Source organism: Microcebus murinus, chromosome 15, assembly GCF_040939455.1.
Source record: "Microcebus murinus isolate Inina chromosome 15, M.murinus_Inina_mat1.0, whole genome shotgun sequence".
Classification (NCBI taxonomy): domain Eukaryota; kingdom Metazoa; phylum Chordata; class Mammalia; order Primates; family Cheirogaleidae; genus Microcebus; species Microcebus murinus.
In genome coordinates, this window is record NC_134118.1 from 20,831 (window position 1) to 38,365 (window position 17,535).

Genomic DNA, 17,535 nt, shown 5'->3' on the forward strand with positions numbered 1-17,535 from the left:
GAAATCAGTCCCCTCCATCTCCTCCCTCTGGAAAACACCCAAGCCCTTGGAGAACTGCCCGCACCTCTACCTACCGTGGGGGCCGGGACCCTCCTCTTTGTCCTCCTGTGGCCCAGTCCAAGGGGCCTGGACCTGGCCGGGGCTGCACTGGACCCCAACCACCCTGGCGTGTGGACTCGCTAAAAATCGGCGATTAGATATTGGATTCCAGCGTCATTGAGGTCATTTCACTAATGAGTGCACCGCAAAGAGTTTCCTAATCCATCTGTGAGGGTGGCAACCGAAAGAGAATTTTAGAGCTGACAGAATAGGCGAGGAAAGGCATAGGAGATTTCCACACCCAGTAAGGAAGCCTTTCCCGAAGTGGAAGAAAGAAAGGAGCAAACAGAGACACCGGTAGCCCGCCCGGATCAGAGTCTGCCCCTGAGAGAAAGTACCCTGACCAGGTTCTCCCGTGGGTGGGTCGCGAGCTAGCGGCATTCAGAAGAGCGAGGCCCGCAGTCTGTGCGGAAGACACCTGCACTCGGGTGTGTGTGGCGGCACAATTCACAAGCAGCTCCAGATGTTAAACCAAGGAGAAGCCAGGGAGTTCCCAACGCCCCAGGTGTCCTCAGCCCACGACTGGCTGCTGTGGGAATGCGAAGCCCGGCTCCTTGTCTCAGAGCGGGGCAACCAGGAGGTGTGATGTCCACCCCGGGGTTCCCAGGAGGATCAGACTGAAGCTGGGACTTGGCCTGAAAGTGTCCCCTCGCATGGCCACCCCCTTCCCCTTCCTGCTCCTCTACTCCTGGTGCCCCTCCATCCAGGGGCCAGACCTTAAAGAGTCACCCGCAAGAGAATCCTGGTCCCAAAGGAGCCTTCTGGGGGACCCCTGCTGAGAGAGGTTGTGGGCATGGCCCGCTGGGGCTCTGCCCGACCCAGGGCTGAGAGATGCAACCTCCCAGCTCTGGGTCCCTGCAGGAAGTGTTGGCAAGCACAGGGCCAGTCCTCCAAAGGCCCAGGTGCAGGGAGCCCAGGCCAAGCAGCCTGTGGAAGAAGCCACATGCTGTGCCACCCCGGGGAACACGACTGCAGGCCACGGCCCTTCCCACCTCCTCCTCCTCCTCCTCCTCCTCCTCCTCCTCCTCCTCCCACCCCGCCCCCGCCCCCGCCCCCACATGGCACAGGGCCCAGAGACACCTCAGACACTTGCTACCCAAAGTGCAAAGGGCATCAGTTGCTCCTCCAAACCCCCCCCCCAGCCCAGCAGACCGCGTTGTCCAGCCAGCCACCGGGCCTCCCTGGGGTGCCCAGCACAAAAGTGCAGACACCCACCGGACCCTCAATCTCAGTTTTCGGATGTTTTTGCCACTCTAAGGACCCGCAGGCCAGCTGGGCCTTCTGGCAGGACAGAGAGCCCCGGAATCCGACGTGGAGAGCTGGGTGTACGTCCCCATGAGGAGGCGGTCCCCACCTCCGCGGCTATCCCCTTGCGGGGAGCGGCAGCCGCGGGGCCTCAGAGAAGACACCAGGCTGGGCCCCCACGGCACAGCGGGAGCACGTCCCCCGCAGGCCACTTAGCGATGGCGGCCAGCCGGCGGACGGTTGGGTTGCGCGAGACGCTGCGGCCGCCCTGCTACCGGGTTCCTGGGAGGGCGTCCTGGAACCAGCGTCCACACCAAGCCCTTGGAAGGCCCAGGCGACGGAGGAGCCCCGTCAGGCAGGGGCCGAGGACGGTGACGGCCCGGGCGGGGAGGAGCGTGTCAGGCAGGGGCAGAGGACGGTGACAGGTGATAGGCCGGGCGGGAAGGAGTCAGTCAGGCAGGGGCCGTGGAGGAGACGGGCTGGGTAAGGGTTAGGGTTAGTGTCAGGGCACAAGTCACAATCGCAAAGACCTGGAAGCCACCCGAGTGCCCATCGACCCACGAGTGGGTAAATAAAATGTGGCGCGTGGACACCACGGAGTGCTATTCGGCTATGAGGAGCAGCGGTGAGGGGGCACCTCTCGTGGTTCTCCTGGCCAGAGCTGGAACCCGTTCCAGTAAGCCAAGTATCCCAAGAATGGACACACGAGCACCACGTGCTCGCGCTCACCAGCAAATGGGTACGAACCGATGGACACCTAAGTGGACACAGAGGAATCACCTTCTTCGGGTGGGTGTCGGGCGGGTGGGGGGAGGGGATGGGCATACACATCCATTAGGAATGGGGTGGGTACGCACCGACTGGGGGATGGGCGCACTTGAAGCTCTGACGCACCGACTGGGGGATGGGCGCACTTGAAGCTCTGACCCGAGGGGGGAGGCTGGGAGAGGGCAACGCACCCGACCTTAACATTGGTGCCCCCACAATATGCTGGAGCAACATGAGAGGTAAATGAATAAGAACACGGGGGGGGGGGGAGGGGGGCACGGGCAACACATGTCACCTTAATACTTGGACTCCCATCATCTGCTTGAAAAGAGAGAGAAAAGAAAATGCAATAATAGAGATAAGAGACACTTTTTAAAAATAATGAATCCGGCCGGGCGCTGTGGCTCACGCCTGTAATCCTAGCTCTTGGGAGGCCGAGGCGGGCGGATTGCTCAAGGTCAGGAGTTCAAAACCAGCCTGAGCAAGAGCGAGACCCCGTCTCTACTATAAATAGAAAGGAATTAATTGGCCAACTGATATATATATAAAAATTAGCGGGGCATGGTGGCGCATGCCTGCAGTCCCAGCTACCCGGGAGGCTGAGGCAGAAGGATCACTGGAGCCCAGGAGTTTGAAGTTGCTGTGAGCTAGGCTGACGCCACGGCACTCACTCTAGCCTGGGCACCAAACCGAGACTCTGTCTCAAAAAAAAAAAAAAAAAAAATGAATCCGAAGAGAAAAGTAAAAGGAGGCCTGTGGAGCAGGTCTGGGTGTGACTCCGGATCCCCCAACATCAGGTGCCACCACCAAAGATTCCTACGTGTAGCCCATAGAACCCCAAAAGCAACGGGACGAGTTCTGGTCACATACTCCCTCAAAATGACATCCTGGCCTTCTTCTGGAACTCCCTCCCCTCTCAGACTCTCAAGGTTTCCTCCAGCGTGTCGGCTCCCACAGAGCAGACCTTTGGTCTGAGACCTGACTGTCCAGAAGCCACGCATGCTGCCGCGTGGCGGCGGTGTCGCGGCTCGGGACAAGAGGAGGCCCCACGGTGCGGGCTGGGGCGCGCCAGGCACCGCGGCGGACGCTGAGGGTGGGGGTCACCCCCACCCCGGGCCGCCCCCGCACTCCCAGAAACGCGACAGAACCAGAGGCAAAAAAAAAAAGAAGAAGCCTACGGCACCCGGTATTCCCGGGCGGTCTCCCATCCAAGTTCTAACCAGGCCCGAGCCTGCTTAGCTTCCGAGACCAGACGGGATCGGGCGCGTTCGGGGTGGTGTGGCCGTGGACGGCGGAGGGCGCCCCTGCCCCGCTCAAGAAGCCGAGCCTCTCTGCGCTTCCCCGCCGCCGCCTCCCGCCCCAGGCCCCGCGCCGGGTCGGGCCTGTTGAGTTCGCCGGCCGGGTCCCGCGGGCTCCGAGGGACGGGGGTGACAGGCGGGGCGGGCCGGGGTTGGGGGCTGTCTCTGTATACACACACACTCACACTCACACTCACTCACTCACTCACACTCACACAAGATGCGCCTCCACGGCTGGACCCGCCAAGGTGGAGACCTTCAAGCCCCCCTCCTCTCCTTGCCTGGCCTCCTTCACCTCCCCGCCCCCCACCCCCAGCTCGCACGGGCGGGAGGGGCGGGGCGCTCGCCCTTTGACCCCAGCCAGGGGCGGCCCTCCCCCACAACCCCTTTCAGCTGCGCCCCCCACCCTGTGGCCCGGCGGCCGCCTATTCGCCTATTCCCCCGGGCCAGGGCTGGGGCACAGCGCACGGGGGAGGGGAGCCAGTGTATGGGGCGTCTCTCTCTCTCTCTCTCTCTCTCTCTCTCTCTCTCTCTCTCTCTCTCTCTCTCTCTCTCTCTCTCTCTCTCTCTCTCTCGGGATGTGTCCCATGGGTGGGGTGGGGTGGCGTGGTTTGTGGGGCGCTGAAGAAATCAGTCCCCTCCATCTCCTCCCTCTGGAAAACACCCAAGCCCTTGGAGAACTGCCCGCACCTCTACCTACCGTGGGGGCCGGGACCCTCCTCTTTGTCCTCCTGTGGCCCAGTCCAAGGGGCCTGGACCTGGCCGGGGCTGCACTGGACCCCAACCACCCTGGCGTGTGGACTCGCTAAAAATCGGCGATTAGATATTGGATTCCAGCGTCATTGAGGTCATTTCACTAATGAGTGCACCGCAAAGAGTTTCCTAATCCATCTGTGAGGGTGGCAACCGAAAGAGAATTTTAGAGCTGACAGAATAGGCGAGGAAAGGCATAGGAGATTTCCACACCCAGTAAGGAAGCCTTTCCCGAAGTGGAAGAAAGAAAGGAGCAAACAGAGACACCGGTAGCCCGCCCGGATCAGAGTCTGCCCCTGAGAGAAAGTACCCTGACCAGGTTCTCCCGTGGGTGGGTCGCGAGCTAGCGGCATTCAGAAGAGCGAGGCCCGCAGTCTGTGCGGAAGACACCTGCACTCGGGTGTGTGTGGCGGCACAATTCACAAGCAGCTCCAGATGTTAAACCAAGGAGAAGCCAGGGAGTTCCCAACGCCCCAGGTGTCCTCAGCCCACGACTGGCTGCTGTGGGAATGCGAAGCCCGGCTCCTTGTCTCAGAGCGGGGCAACCAGGAGGTGTGATGTCCACCCCGGGGTTCCCAGGAGGATCAGACTGAAGCTGGGACTTGGCCTGAAAGTGTCCCCTCGCATGGCCACCCCCTTCCCCTTCCTGCTCCTCTACTCCTGGTGCCCCTCCATCCAGGGGCCAGACCTTAAAGAGTCACCCGCAAGAGAATCCTGGTCCCAAAGGAGCCTTCTGGGGGACCCCTGCTGAGAGAGGTTGTGGGCATGGCCCGCTGGGGCTCTGCCCGACCCAGGGCTGAGAGATGCAACCTCCCAGCTCTGGGTCCCTGCAGGAAGTGTTGGCAAGCACAGGGCCAGTCCTCCAAAGGCCCAGGTGCAGGGAGCCCAGGCCAAGCAGCCTGTGGAAGAAGCCACATGCTGTGCCACCCCGGGGAACACGACTGCAGGCCACGGCCCTTCCCACCTCCTCCTCCTCCTCCTCCTCCTCCTCCTCCTCCTCCTCCCACCCCGCCCCCGCCCCCGCCCCCACATGGCACAGGGCCCAGAGACACCTCAGACACTTGCTACCCAAAGTGCAAAGGGCATCAGTTGCTCCTCCAAACCCCCCCCCCAGCCCAGCAGACCGCGTTGTCCAGCCAGCCACCGGGCCTCCCTGGGGTGCCCAGCACAAAAGTGCAGACACCCACCGGACCCTCAATCTCAGTTTTCGGATGTTTTTGCCACTCTAAGGACCCGCAGGCCAGCTGGGCCTTCTGGCAGGACAGAGAGCCCCGGAATCCGACGTGGAGAGCTGGGTGTACGTCCCCATGAGGAGGCGGTCCCCACCTCCGCGGCTATCCCCTTGCGGGGAGCGGCAGCCGCGGGGCCTCAGAGAAGACACCAGGCTGGGCCCCCACGGCACAGCGGGAGCACGTCCCCCGCAGGCCACTTAGCGATGGCGGCCAGCCGGCGGACGGTTGGGTTGCGCGAGACGCTGCGGCCGCCCTGCTACCGGGTTCCTGGGAGGGCGTCCTGGAACCAGCGTCCACACCAAGCCCTTGGAAGGCCCAGGCGACGGAGGAGCCCCGTCAGGCAGGGGCCGAGGACGGTGACGGCCCGGGCGGGGAGGAGCGTGTCAGGCAGGGGCAGAGGACGGTGACAGGTGATAGGCCGGGCGGGAAGGAGTCAGTCAGGCAGGGGCCGTGGAGGAGACGGGCTGGGTAAGGGTTAGGGTTAGTGTCAGGGCACAAGTCACAATCGCAAAGACCTGGAAGCCACCCGAGTGCCCATCGACCCACGAGTGGGTAAATAAAATGTGGCGCGTGGACACCACGGAGTGCTATTCGGCTATGAGGAGCAGCGGTGAGGGGGCACCTCTCGTGGTTCTCCTGGCCAGAGCTGGAACCCGTTCCAGTAAGCCAAGTATCCCAAGAATGGACACACGAGCACCACGTGCTCGCGCTCACCAGCAAATGGGTACGAACCGATGGACACCTAAGTGGACACAGAGGAATCACCTTCTTCGGGTGGGTGTCGGGCGGGTGGGGGGAGGGGATGGGCATACACATCCATTAGGAATGGGGTGGGTACGCACCGACTGGGGGATGGGCGCACTTGAAGCTCTGACGCACCGACTGGGGGATGGGCGCACTTGAAGCTCTGACCCGAGGGGGGAGGCTGGGAGAGGGCAACGCACCCGACCTTAACATTGGTGCCCCCACAATATGCTGGAGCAACATGAGAGGTAAATGAATAAGAACACGGGGGGGGGGGAGGGGGGCACGGGCAACACATGTCACCTTAATACTTGGACTCCCATCATCTGCTTGAAAAGAGAGAGAAAAGAAAATGCAATAATAGAGATAAGAGACACTTTTTAAAAATAATGAATCCGGCCGGGCGCTGTGGCTCACGCCTGTAATCCTAGCTCTTGGGAGGCCGAGGCGGGCGGATTGCTCAAGGTCAGGAGTTCAAAACCAGCCTGAGCAAGAGCGAGACCCCGTCTCTACTATAAATAGAAAGGAATTAATTGGCCAACTGATATATATATAAAAATTAGCGGGGCATGGTGGCGCATGCCTGCAGTCCCAGCTACCCGGGAGGCTGAGGCAGAAGGATCACTGGAGCCCAGGAGTTTGAAGTTGCTGTGAGCTAGGCTGACGCCACGGCACTCACTCTAGCCTGGGCACCAAACCGAGACTCTGTCTCAAAAAAAAAAAAAAAAAAATGAATCCGAAGAGAAAAGTAAAAGGAGGCCTGTGGAGCAGGTCTGGGTGTGACTCCGGATCCCCCAACATCAGGTGCCACCACCAAAGATTCCTACGTGTAGCCCATAGAACCCCAAAAGCAACGGGACGAGTTCTGGTCACATACTCCCTCAAAATGACATCCTGGCCTTCTTCTGGAACTCCCTCCCCTCTCAGACTCTCAAGGTTTCCTCCAGCGTGTCGGCTCCCACAGAGCAGACCTTTGGTCTGAGACCTGACTGTCCAGAAGCCACGCATGCTGCCGCGTGGCGGCGGTGTCGCGGCTCGGGACAAGAGGAGGCCCCACGGTGCGGGCTGGGGCGCGCCAGGCACCGCGGCGGACGCTGAGGGTGGGGGTCACCCCCACCCCGGGCCGCCCCCGCACTCCCAGAAACGCGACAGAACCAGAGGCAAAAAAAAAAAGAAGAAGCCTACGGCACCCGGTATTCCCGGGCGGTCTCCCATCCAAGTTCTAACCAGGCCCGAGCCTGCTTAGCTTCCGAGACCAGACGGGATCGGGCGCGTTCGGGGTGGTGTGGCCGTGGACGGCGGAGGGCGCCCCTGCCCCGCTCAAGAAGCCGAGCCTCTCTGCGCTTCCCCGCCGCCGCCTCCCGCCCCAGGCCCCGCGCCGGGTCGGGCCTGTTGAGTTCGCCGGCCGGGTCCCGCGGGCTCCGAGGGACGGGGGTGACAGGCGGGGCGGGCCGGGGTTGGGGGCTGTCTCTGTATACACACACACTCACACTCACACTCACTCACTCACTCACACTCACACAAGATGCGCCTCCACGGCTGGACCCGCCAAGGTGGAGACCTTCAAGCCCCCCTCCTCTCCTTGCCTGGCCTCCTTCACCTCCCCGCCCCCCACCCCCAGCTCGCACGGGCGGGAGGGGCGGGGCGCTCGCCCTTTGACCCCAGCCAGGGGCGGCCCTCCCCCACAACCCCTTTCAGCTGCGCCCCCCACCCTGTGGCCCGGCGGCCGCCTATTCCCCCGGGCCAGGGCTGGGGCACAGCGCACGGGGGAGGGGAGCCAGTGTATGGGGCGTCTCTCTCTCTCTCTCTCTCTCTCTCTCTCTCTCTCTCTCTCTCTCTCTCTCTCTCTCTCGGGATGTGTCCCATGGGTGGGGTGGGGTGGCGTGGTTTGTGGGGCGCTGAAGAAATCAGTCCCCTCCATCTCCTCCCTCTGGAAAACACCCAAGCCCTTGGAGAACTGCCCGCACCTCTACCTACCGTGGGGGCCGGGACCCTCCTCTTTGTCCTCCTGTGGCCCAGTCCAAGGGGCCTGGACCTGGCCGGGGCTGCACTGGACCCCAACCACCCTGGCGTGTGGACTCGCTAAAAATCGGCGATTAGATATTGGATTCCAGCGTCATTGAGGTCATTTCACTAATGAGTGCACCGCAAAGAGTTTCCTAATCCATCTGTGAGGGTGGCAACCGAAAGAGAATTTTAGAGCTGACAGAATAGGCGAGGAAAGGCATAGGAGATTTCCACACCCAGTAAGGAAGCCTTTCCCGAAGTGGAAGAAAGAAAGGAGCAAACAGAGACACCGGTAGCCCGCCCGGATCAGAGTCTGCCCCTGAGAGAAAGTACCCTGACCAGGTTCTCCCGTGGGTGGGTCGCGAGCTAGCGGCATTCAGAAGAGCGAGGCCCGCAGTCTGTGCGGAAGACACCTGCACTCGGGTGTGTGTGGCGGCACAATTCACAAGCAGCTCCAGATGTTAAACCAAGGAGAAGCCAGGGAGTTCCCAACGCCCCAGGTGTCCTCAGCCCACGACTGGCTGCTGTGGGAATGCGAAGCCCGGCTCCTTGTCTCAGAGCGGGGCAACCAGGAGGTGTGATGTCCACCCCGGGGTTCCCAGGAGGATCAGACTGAAGCTGGGACTTGGCCTGAAAGTGTCCCCTCGCATGGCCACCCCCTTCCCCTTCCTGCTCCTCTACTCCTGGTGCCCCTCCATCCAGGGGCCAGACCTTAAAGAGTCACCCGCAAGAGAATCCTGGTCCCAAAGGAGCCTTCTGGGGGACCCCTGCTGAGAGAGGTTGTGGGCATGGCCCGCTGGGGCTCTGCCCGACCCAGGGCTGAGAGATGCAACCTCCCAGCTCTGGGTCCCTGCAGGAAGTGTTGGCAAGCACAGGGCCAGTCCTCCAAAGGCCCAGGTGCAGGGAGCCCAGGCCAAGCAGCCTGTGGAAGAAGCCACATGCTGTGCCACCCCGGGGAACACGACTGCAGGCCACGGCCCTTCCCACCTCCTCCTCCTCCTCCTCCTCCTCCTCCTCCTCCTCCTCCCACCCCGCCCCCGCCCCCGCCCCCACATGGCACAGGGCCCAGAGACACCTCAGACACTTGCTACCCAAAGTGCAAAGGGCATCAGTTGCTCCTCCAAACCCCCCCCCCAGCCCAGCAGACCGCGTTGTCCAGCCAGCCACCGGGCCTCCCTGGGGTGCCCAGCACAAAAGTGCAGACACCCACCGGACCCTCAATCTCAGTTTTCGGATGTTTTTGCCACTCTAAGGACCCGCAGGCCAGCTGGGCCTTCTGGCAGGACAGAGAGCCCCGGAATCCGACGTGGAGAGCTGGGTGTACGTCCCCATGAGGAGGCGGTCCCCACCTCCGCGGCTATCCCCTTGCGGGGAGCGGCAGCCGCGGGGCCTCAGAGAAGACACCAGGCTGGGCCCCCACGGCACAGCGGGAGCACGTCCCCCGCAGGCCACTTAGCGATGGCGGCCAGCCGGCGGACGGTTGGGTTGCGCGAGACGCTGCGGCCGCCCTGCTACCGGGTTCCTGGGAGGGCGTCCTGGAACCAGCGTCCACACCAAGCCCTTGGAAGGCCCAGGCGACGGAGGAGCCCCGTCAGGCAGGGGCCGAGGACGGTGACGGCCCGGGCGGGGAGGAGCGTGTCAGGCAGGGGCAGAGGACGGTGACAGGTGATAGGCCGGGCGGGAAGGAGTCAGTCAGGCAGGGGCCGTGGAGGAGACGGGCTGGGTAAGGGTTAGGGTTAGTGTCAGGGCACAAGTCACAATCGCAAAGACCTGGAAGCCACCCGAGTGCCCATCGACCCACGAGTGGGTAAATAAAATGTGGCGCGTGGACACCACGGAGTGCTATTCGGCTATGAGGAGCAGCGGTGAGGGGGCACCTCTCGTGGTTCTCCTGGCCAGAGCTGGAACCCGTTCCAGTAAGCCAAGTATCCCAAGAATGGACACACGAGCACCACGTGCTCGCGCTCACCAGCAAATGGGTACGAACCGATGGACACCTAAGTGGACACAGAGGAATCACCTTCTTCGGGTGGGTGTCGGGCGGGTGGGGGGAGGGGATGGGCATACACATCCATTAGGAATGGGGTGGGTACGCACCGACTGGGGGATGGGCGCACTTGAAGCTCTGACGCACCGACTGGGGGATGGGCGCACTTGAAGCTCTAACCCGAGGGGGGAGGCTGGGAGAGGGCAACGCACCCGACCTTAACATTGGTGCCCCCACAATATGCTGGAGCAACATGAGAGGTAAATGAATAAGAACACGGGGGGGGGAGGGGGGCACGGGCAACACATGTCACCTTAATACTTGGACTCCCATCATCTGCTTGAAAAGAGAGAGAAAAGAAAATGCAATAATAGAGATAAGAGACACTTTTTAAAAATAATGAATCCGGCCGGGCGCTGTGGCTCACGCCTGTAATCCTAGCTCTTGGGAGGCCGAGGCGGGCGGATTGCTCAAGGTCAGGAGTTCAAAACCAGCCTGAGCAAGAGCGAGACCCCGTCTCTACTATAAATAGAAAGGAATTAATTGGCCAACTGATATATATATAAAAATTAGCGGGGCATGGTGGCGCATGCCTGCAGTCCCAGCTACCCGGGAGGCTGAGGCAGAAGGATCACTGGAGCCCAGGAGTTTGAAGTTGCTGTGAGCTAGGCTGACGCCACGGCACTCACTCTAGCCTGGGCACCAAACCGAGACTCTGTCTCAAAAAAAAAAAAAAAAAATGAATCCGAAGAGAAAAGTAAAAGGAGGCCTGTGGAGCAGGTCTGGGTGTGACTCCGGATCCCCCAACATCAGGTGCCACCACCAAAGATTCCTACGTGTAGCCCATAGAACCCCAAAAGCAACGGGACGAGTTCTGGTCACATACTCCCTCAAAATGACATCCTGGCCTTCTTCTGGAACTCCCTCCCCTCTCAGACTCTCAAGGTTTCCTCCAGCGTGTCGGCTCCCACAGAGCAGACCTTTGGTCTGAGACCTGACTGTCCAGAAGCCACGCATGCTGCCGCGTGGCGGCGGTGTCGCGGCTCGGGACAAGAGGAGGCCCCACGGTGCGGGCTGGGGCGCGCCAGGCACCGCGGCGGACGCTGAGGGTGGGGGTCACCCCCACCCCGGGCCGCCCCCGCACTCCCAGAAACGCGACAGAACCAGAGGCAAAAAAAAAAAGAAGAAGCCTACGGCACCCGGTATTCCCGGGCGGTCTCCCATCCAAGTTCTAACCAGGCCCGAGCCTGCTTAGCTTCCGAGACCAGACGGGATCGGGCGCGTTCGGGGTGGTGTGGCCGTGGACGGCGGAGGGCGCCCCTGCCCCGCTCAAGAAGCCGAGCCTCTCTGCGCTTCCCCGCCGCCGCCTCCCGCCCCAGGCCCCGCGCCGGGTCGGGCCTGTTGAGTTCGCCGGCCGGGTCCCGCGGGCTCCGAGGGACGGGGGTGACAGGCGGGGCGGGCCGGGGTTGGGGGCTGTCTCTGTATACACACACACTCACACTCACACTCACTCACTCACTCACACTCACACAAGATGCGCCTCCACGGCTGGACCCGCCAAGGTGGAGACCTTCAAGCCCCCCTCCTCTCCTTGCCTGGCCTCCTTCACCTCCCCGCCCCCCACCCCCAGCTCGCACGGGCGGGAGGGGCGGGGCGCTCGCCCTTTGACCCCAGCCAGGGGCGGCCCTCCCCCACAACCCCTTTCAGCTGCGCCCCCCACCCTGTGGCCCGGCGGCCGCCTATTCCCCCGGGCCAGGGCTGGGGCACAGCGCACGGGGGAGGGGAGCCAGTGTATGGGGCGTCTCTCTCTCTCTCTCTCTCTCTCTCTCTCTCTCTCTCTCTCTCTCTCTCTCTCTCTCTCTCTCTCGGGATGTGTCCCATGGGTGGGGTGGGGTGGCGTGGTTTGTGGGGCGCTGAAGAAATCAGTCCCCTCCATCTCCTCCCTCTGGAAAACACCCAAGCCCTTGGAGAACTGCCCGCACCTCTACCTACCGTGGGGGCCGGGACCCTCCTCTTTGTCCTCCTGTGGCCCAGTCCAAGGGGCCTGGACCTGGCCGGGGCTGCACTGGACCCCAACCACCCTGGCGTGTGGACTCGCTAAAAATCGGCGATTAGATATTGGATTCCAGCGTCATTGAGGTCATTTCACTAATGAGTGCACCGCAAAGAGTTTCCTAATCCATCTGTGAGGGTGGCAACCGAAAGAGAATTTTAGAGCTGACAGAATAGGCGAGGAAAGGCATAGGAGATTTCCACACCCAGTAAGGAAGCCTTTCCCGAAGTGGAAGAAAGAAAGGAGCAAACAGAGACACCGGTAGCCCGCCCGGATCAGAGTCTGCCCCTGAGAGAAAGTACCCTGACCAGGTTCTCCCGTGGGTGGGTCGCGAGCTAGCGGCATTCAGAAGAGCGAGGCCCGCAGTCTGTGCGGAAGACACCTGCACTCGGGTGTGTGTGGCGGCACAATTCACAAGCAGCTCCAGATGTTAAACCAAGGAGAAGCCAGGGAGTTCCCAACGCCCCAGGTGTCCTCAGCCCACGACTGGCTGCTGTGGGAATGCGAAGCCCGGCTCCTTGTCTCAGAGCGGGGCAACCAGGAGGTGTGATGTCCACCCCGGGGTTCCCAGGAGGATCAGACTGAAGCTGGGACTTGGCCTGAAAGTGTCCCCTCGCATGGCCACCCCCTTCCCCTTCCTGCTCCTCTACTCCTGGTGCCCCTCCATCCAGGGGCCAGACCTTAAAGAGTCACCCGCAAGAGAATCCTGGTCCCAAAGGAGCCTTCTGGGGGACCCCTGCTGAGAGAGGTTGTGGGCATGGCCCGCTGGGGCTCTGCCCGACCCAGGGCTGAGAGATGCAACCTCCCAGCTCTGGGTCCCTGCAGGAAGTGTTGGCAAGCACAGGGCCAGTCCTCCAAAGGCCCAGGTGCAGGGAGCCCAGGCCAAGCAGCCTGTGGAAGAAGCCACATGCTGTGCCACCCCGGGGAACACGACTGCAGGCCACGGCCCTTCCCACCTCCTCCTCCTCCCTCCTCCTCCTCCTCCTCCTCCTCCTCCCACCCCGCCCCCGCCCCCGCCCCCACATGGCACAGGGCCCAGAGACACCTCAGACACTTGCTACCCAAAGTGCAAAGGGCATCAGTTGCTCCTCCAAACCCCCCCCCCAGCCCAGCAGACCGCGTTGTCCAGCCAGCCACCGGGCCTCCCTGGGGTGCCCAGCACAAAAGTGCAGACACCCACCGGACCCTCAATCTCAGTTTTCGGATGTTTTTGCCACTCTAAGGACCCGCAGGCCAGCTGGGCCTTCTGGCAGGACAGAGAGCCCCGGAATCCGACGTGGAGAGCTGGGTGTACGTCCCCATGAGGAGGCGGTCCCCACCTCCGCGGCTATCCCCTTGCGGGGAGCGGCAGCCGCGGGGCCTCAGAGAAGACACCAGGCTGGGCCCCCACGGCACAGCGGGAGCACGTCCCCCGCAGGCCACTTAGCGATGGCGGCCAGCCGGCGGACGGTTGGGTTGCGCGAGACGCTGCGGCCGCCCTGCTACCGGGTTCCTGGGAGGGCGTCCTGGAACCAGCGTCCACACCAAGCCCTTGGAAGGCCCAGGCGACGGAGGAGCCCCGTCAGGCAGGGGCCGAGGACGGTGACGGCCCGGGCGGGGAGGAGCGTGTCAGGCAGGGGCAGAGGACGGTGACAGGTGATAGGCCGGGCGGGAAGGAGTCAGTCAGGCAGGGGCCGTGGAGGAGACGGGCTGGGTAAGGGTTAGGGTTAGTGTCAGGGCACAAGTCACAATCGCAAAGACCTGGAAGCCACCCGAGTGCCCATCGACCCACGAGTGGGTAAATAAAATGTGGCGCGTGGACACCACGGAGTGCTATTCGGCTATGAGGAGCAGCGGTGAGGGGGCACCTCTCGTGGTTCTCCTGGCCAGAGCTGGAACCCGTTCCAGTAAGCCAAGTATCCCAAGAATGGACACACGAGCACCACGTGCTCGCGCTCACCAGCAAATGGGTACGAACCGATGGACACCTAAGTGGACACAGAGGAATCACCTTCTTCGGGTGGGTGTCGGGCGGGTGGGGGGAGGGGATGGGCATACACATCCATTAGGAATGGGGTGGGTACGCACCGACTGGGGGATGGGCGCACTTGAAGCTCTGACCCGAGGGGGGAGGCTGGGAGAGGGCAACGCACCCGACCTTAACATTGGTGCCCCCACAATATGCTGGAGCAACATGAGAGGTAAATGAATAAGAACACGGGGGGGGAGGGGGGCACGGGCAACACATGTCACCTTAATACTTGGACTCCCATCATCTGCTTGAAAAGAGAGAGAAAAGAAAATGCAATAATAGAGATAAGAGACACTTTTTAAAAATAATGAATCCGGCCGGGCGCTGTGGCTCACGCCTGTAATCCTAGCTCTTGGGAGGCCGAGGCGGGCGGATTGCTCAAGGTCAGGAGTTCAAAACCAGCCTGAGCAAGAGCGAGACCCCGTCTCTACTATAAATAGAAAGGAATTAATTGGCCAACTGATATATATATAAAAATTAGCGGGGCATGGTGGCGCATGCCTGCAGTCCCAGCTACCCGGGAGGCTGAGGCAGAAGGATCACTGGAGCCCAGGAGTTTGAAGTTGCTGTGAGCTAGGCTGACGCCACGGCACTCACTCTAGCCTGGGCACCAAACCGAGACTCTGTCTCAAAAAAAAAAAAAAAAAAAATGAATCCGAAGAGAAAAGTAAAAGGAGGCCTGTGGAGCAGGTCTGGGTGTGACTCCGGATCCCCCAACATCAGGTGCCACCACCAAAGATTCCTACGTGTAGCCCATAGAACCCCAAAAGCAACGGGACGAGTTCTGGTCACATACTCCCTCAAAATGACATCCTGGCCTTCTTCTGGAACTCCCTCCCCTCTCAGACTCTCAAGGTTTCCTCCAGCGTGTCGGCTCCCACAGAGCAGACCTTTGGTCTGAGACCTGACTGTCCAGAAGCCACGCATGCTGCCGCGTGGCGGCGGTGTCGCGGCTCGGGACAAGAGGAGGCCCCACGGTGCGGGCTGGGGCGCGCCAGGCACCGCGGCGGACGCTGAGGGTGGGGGTCACCCCCACCCCGGGCCGCCCCCGCACTCCCAGAAACGCGACAGAACCAGAGGCAAAAAAAAAAAGAAGAAGCCTACGGCACCCGGTATTCCCGGGCGGTCTCCCATCCAAGTTCTAACCAGGCCCGAGCCTGCTTAGCTTCCGAGACCAGACGGGATCGGGCGCGTTCGGGGTGGTGTGGCCGTGGACGGCGGAGGGCGCCCCTGCCCCGCTCAAGAAGCCGAGCCTCTCTGCGCTTCCCCGCCGCCGCCTCCCGCCCCAGGCCCCGCGCCGGGTCGGGCCTGTTGAGTTCGCCGGCCGGGTCCCGCGGGCTCCGAGGGACGGGGGTGACAGGCGGGGCGGGCCGGGGTTGGGGGCTGTCTCTGTATACACACACACTCACACTCACACTCACTCACTCACTCACACTCACACAAGATGCGCCTCCACGGCTGGACCCGCCAAGGTGGAGACCTTCAAGCCCCCCTCCTCTCCTTGCCTGGCCTCCTTCACCTCCCCGCCCCCCACCCCCAGCTCGCACGGGCGGGAGGGGCGGGGCGCTCGCCCTTTGACCCCAGCCAGGGGCGGCCCTCCCCCACAACCCCTTTCAGCTGCGCCCCCCACCCTGTGGCCCGGCGGCCGCCCATTCCCCCGGGCCAGGGCTGGGGCACAGCGCACGGGGGAGGGGAGCCAGTGTATGGGGCGTCTCTCTCTCTCTCTCTCTCTCTCTCTCTCTCTCTCTCTCTCTCTCTCTCTCTCTCTCTCTCTCTCGGGATGTGTCCCATGGGTGGGGTGGGGTGGCGTGGTTTGTGGGGCGCTGAAGAAATCAGTCCCCTCCATCTCCTCCCTCTGGAAAACACCCAAGCCCTTGGAGAACTGCCCGCACCTCTACCTACCGTGGGGGCCGGGACCCTCCTCTTTGTCCTCCTGTGGCCCAGTCCAAGGGGCCTGGACCTGGCCGGGGCTGCACTGGACCCCAACCACCCTGGCGTGTGGACTCGCTAAAAATCGGCGATTAGATATTGGATTCCAGCGTCATTGAGGTCATTTCACTAATGAGTGCACCGCAAAGAGTTTCCTAATCCATCTGTGAGGGTGGCAACCGAAAGAGAATTTTAGAGCTGACAGAATAGGCGAGGAAAGGCATAGGAGATTTCCACACCCAGTAAGGAAGCCTTTCCCGAAGTGGAAGAAAGAAAGGAGCAAACAGAGACACCGGTAGCCCGCCCGGATCAGAGTCTGCCCCTGAGAGAAAGTACCCTGACCAGGTTCTCCCGTGGGTGGGTCGCGAGCTAGCGGCATTCAGAAGAGCGAGGCCCGCAGTCTGTGCGGAAGACACCTGCACTCGGGTGTGTGTGGCGGCACAATTCACAAGCAGCTCCAGATGTTAAACCAAGGAGAAGCCAGGGAGTTCCCAACGCCCCAGGTGTCCTCAGCCCACGACTGGCTGCTGTGGGAATGCGAAGCCCGGCTCCTTGTCTCAGAGCGGGGCAACCAGGAGGTGTGATGTCCACCCCGGGGTTCCCAGGAGGATCAGACTGAAGCTGGGACTTGGCCTGAAAGTGTCCCCTTGCATGGCCACCCCCTTCCCCTTCCTGCTCCTCTACTCCTGGTGCCCCTCCATCCAGGGGCCAGACCTTAAAGAGTCACCCGCAAGAGAATCCTGGTCCCAAAGGAGCCTTCTGGGGGACCCCTGCTGAGAGAGGTTGTGGGCATGGCCCGCTGGGGCTCTGCCCGACCCAGGGCTGAGAGATGCAACCTCCCAGCTCTGGGTCCCTGCAGGAAGTGTTGGCAAGCACAGGGCCAGTCCTCCAAAGGCCCAGGTGCAGGGAGCCCAGGCCAAGCAGCCTGTGGAAGAAGCCACATGCTGTGCCACCCCGGGGAACACGACTGCAGGCCACGGCCCTTCCCACCTCCTCCTCCTCCTCCTCCTCCTCCTCCTCCTCCTCCTCCTCCCACCCCGCCCCCGCCCCCGCCCCCACATGGCACAGGGCCCAGAGACACCTCAGACACTTGCTACCCAAAGTGCAAAGGGCATCAGTTGCTCCTCCAAACCCCCCCCCAGCCCAGCAGACCGCGTTGTCCAGCCAGCCACCGGGCCTCCCTGGGGTGCCCAGCACAAAAGTGCAGACACCCACCGGACCCTCAATCTCAGTTTTCGGATGTTTTTGCCACTCTAAGGACCCGCAGGCCAGCTGGGCCTTCTGGCAGGACAGAGAGCCCCGGAATCCGACGTGGAGAGCTGGGTGTACGTCCCCATGAGGAGGCGGTCCCCACCTCCGCGGCTATCCCCTTGCGGGGAGCGGCAGCCGCGGGGCCTCAGAGAAGACAC

At 62.3% G+C, this 17,535-nt stretch overlaps 4 pseudogenes; all 4 read right to left on the reverse strand.

The window, feature by feature from the left end:
• Nucleotides 1-3,283: 3,283 nt before the first annotated feature.
• LOC142876659 (uncharacterized) lies at nucleotides 3,284-3,402 on the reverse strand (annotated as a pseudogene).
• A 3,915-nt stretch (nucleotides 3,403-7,317) lies between these two features.
• LOC142876661 (uncharacterized) lies at nucleotides 7,318-7,436 on the reverse strand (annotated as a pseudogene).
• Nucleotides 7,437-11,320: 3,884 nt separating this feature from the next.
• LOC142876662 (uncharacterized) lies at nucleotides 11,321-11,439 on the reverse strand (annotated as a pseudogene).
• Nucleotides 11,440-15,294: 3,855 nt separating this feature from the next.
• Nucleotides 15,295-15,413, reverse strand: LOC142876663 (uncharacterized; annotated as a pseudogene).
• Nucleotides 15,414-17,535: the final 2,122 nt, after the last annotated feature.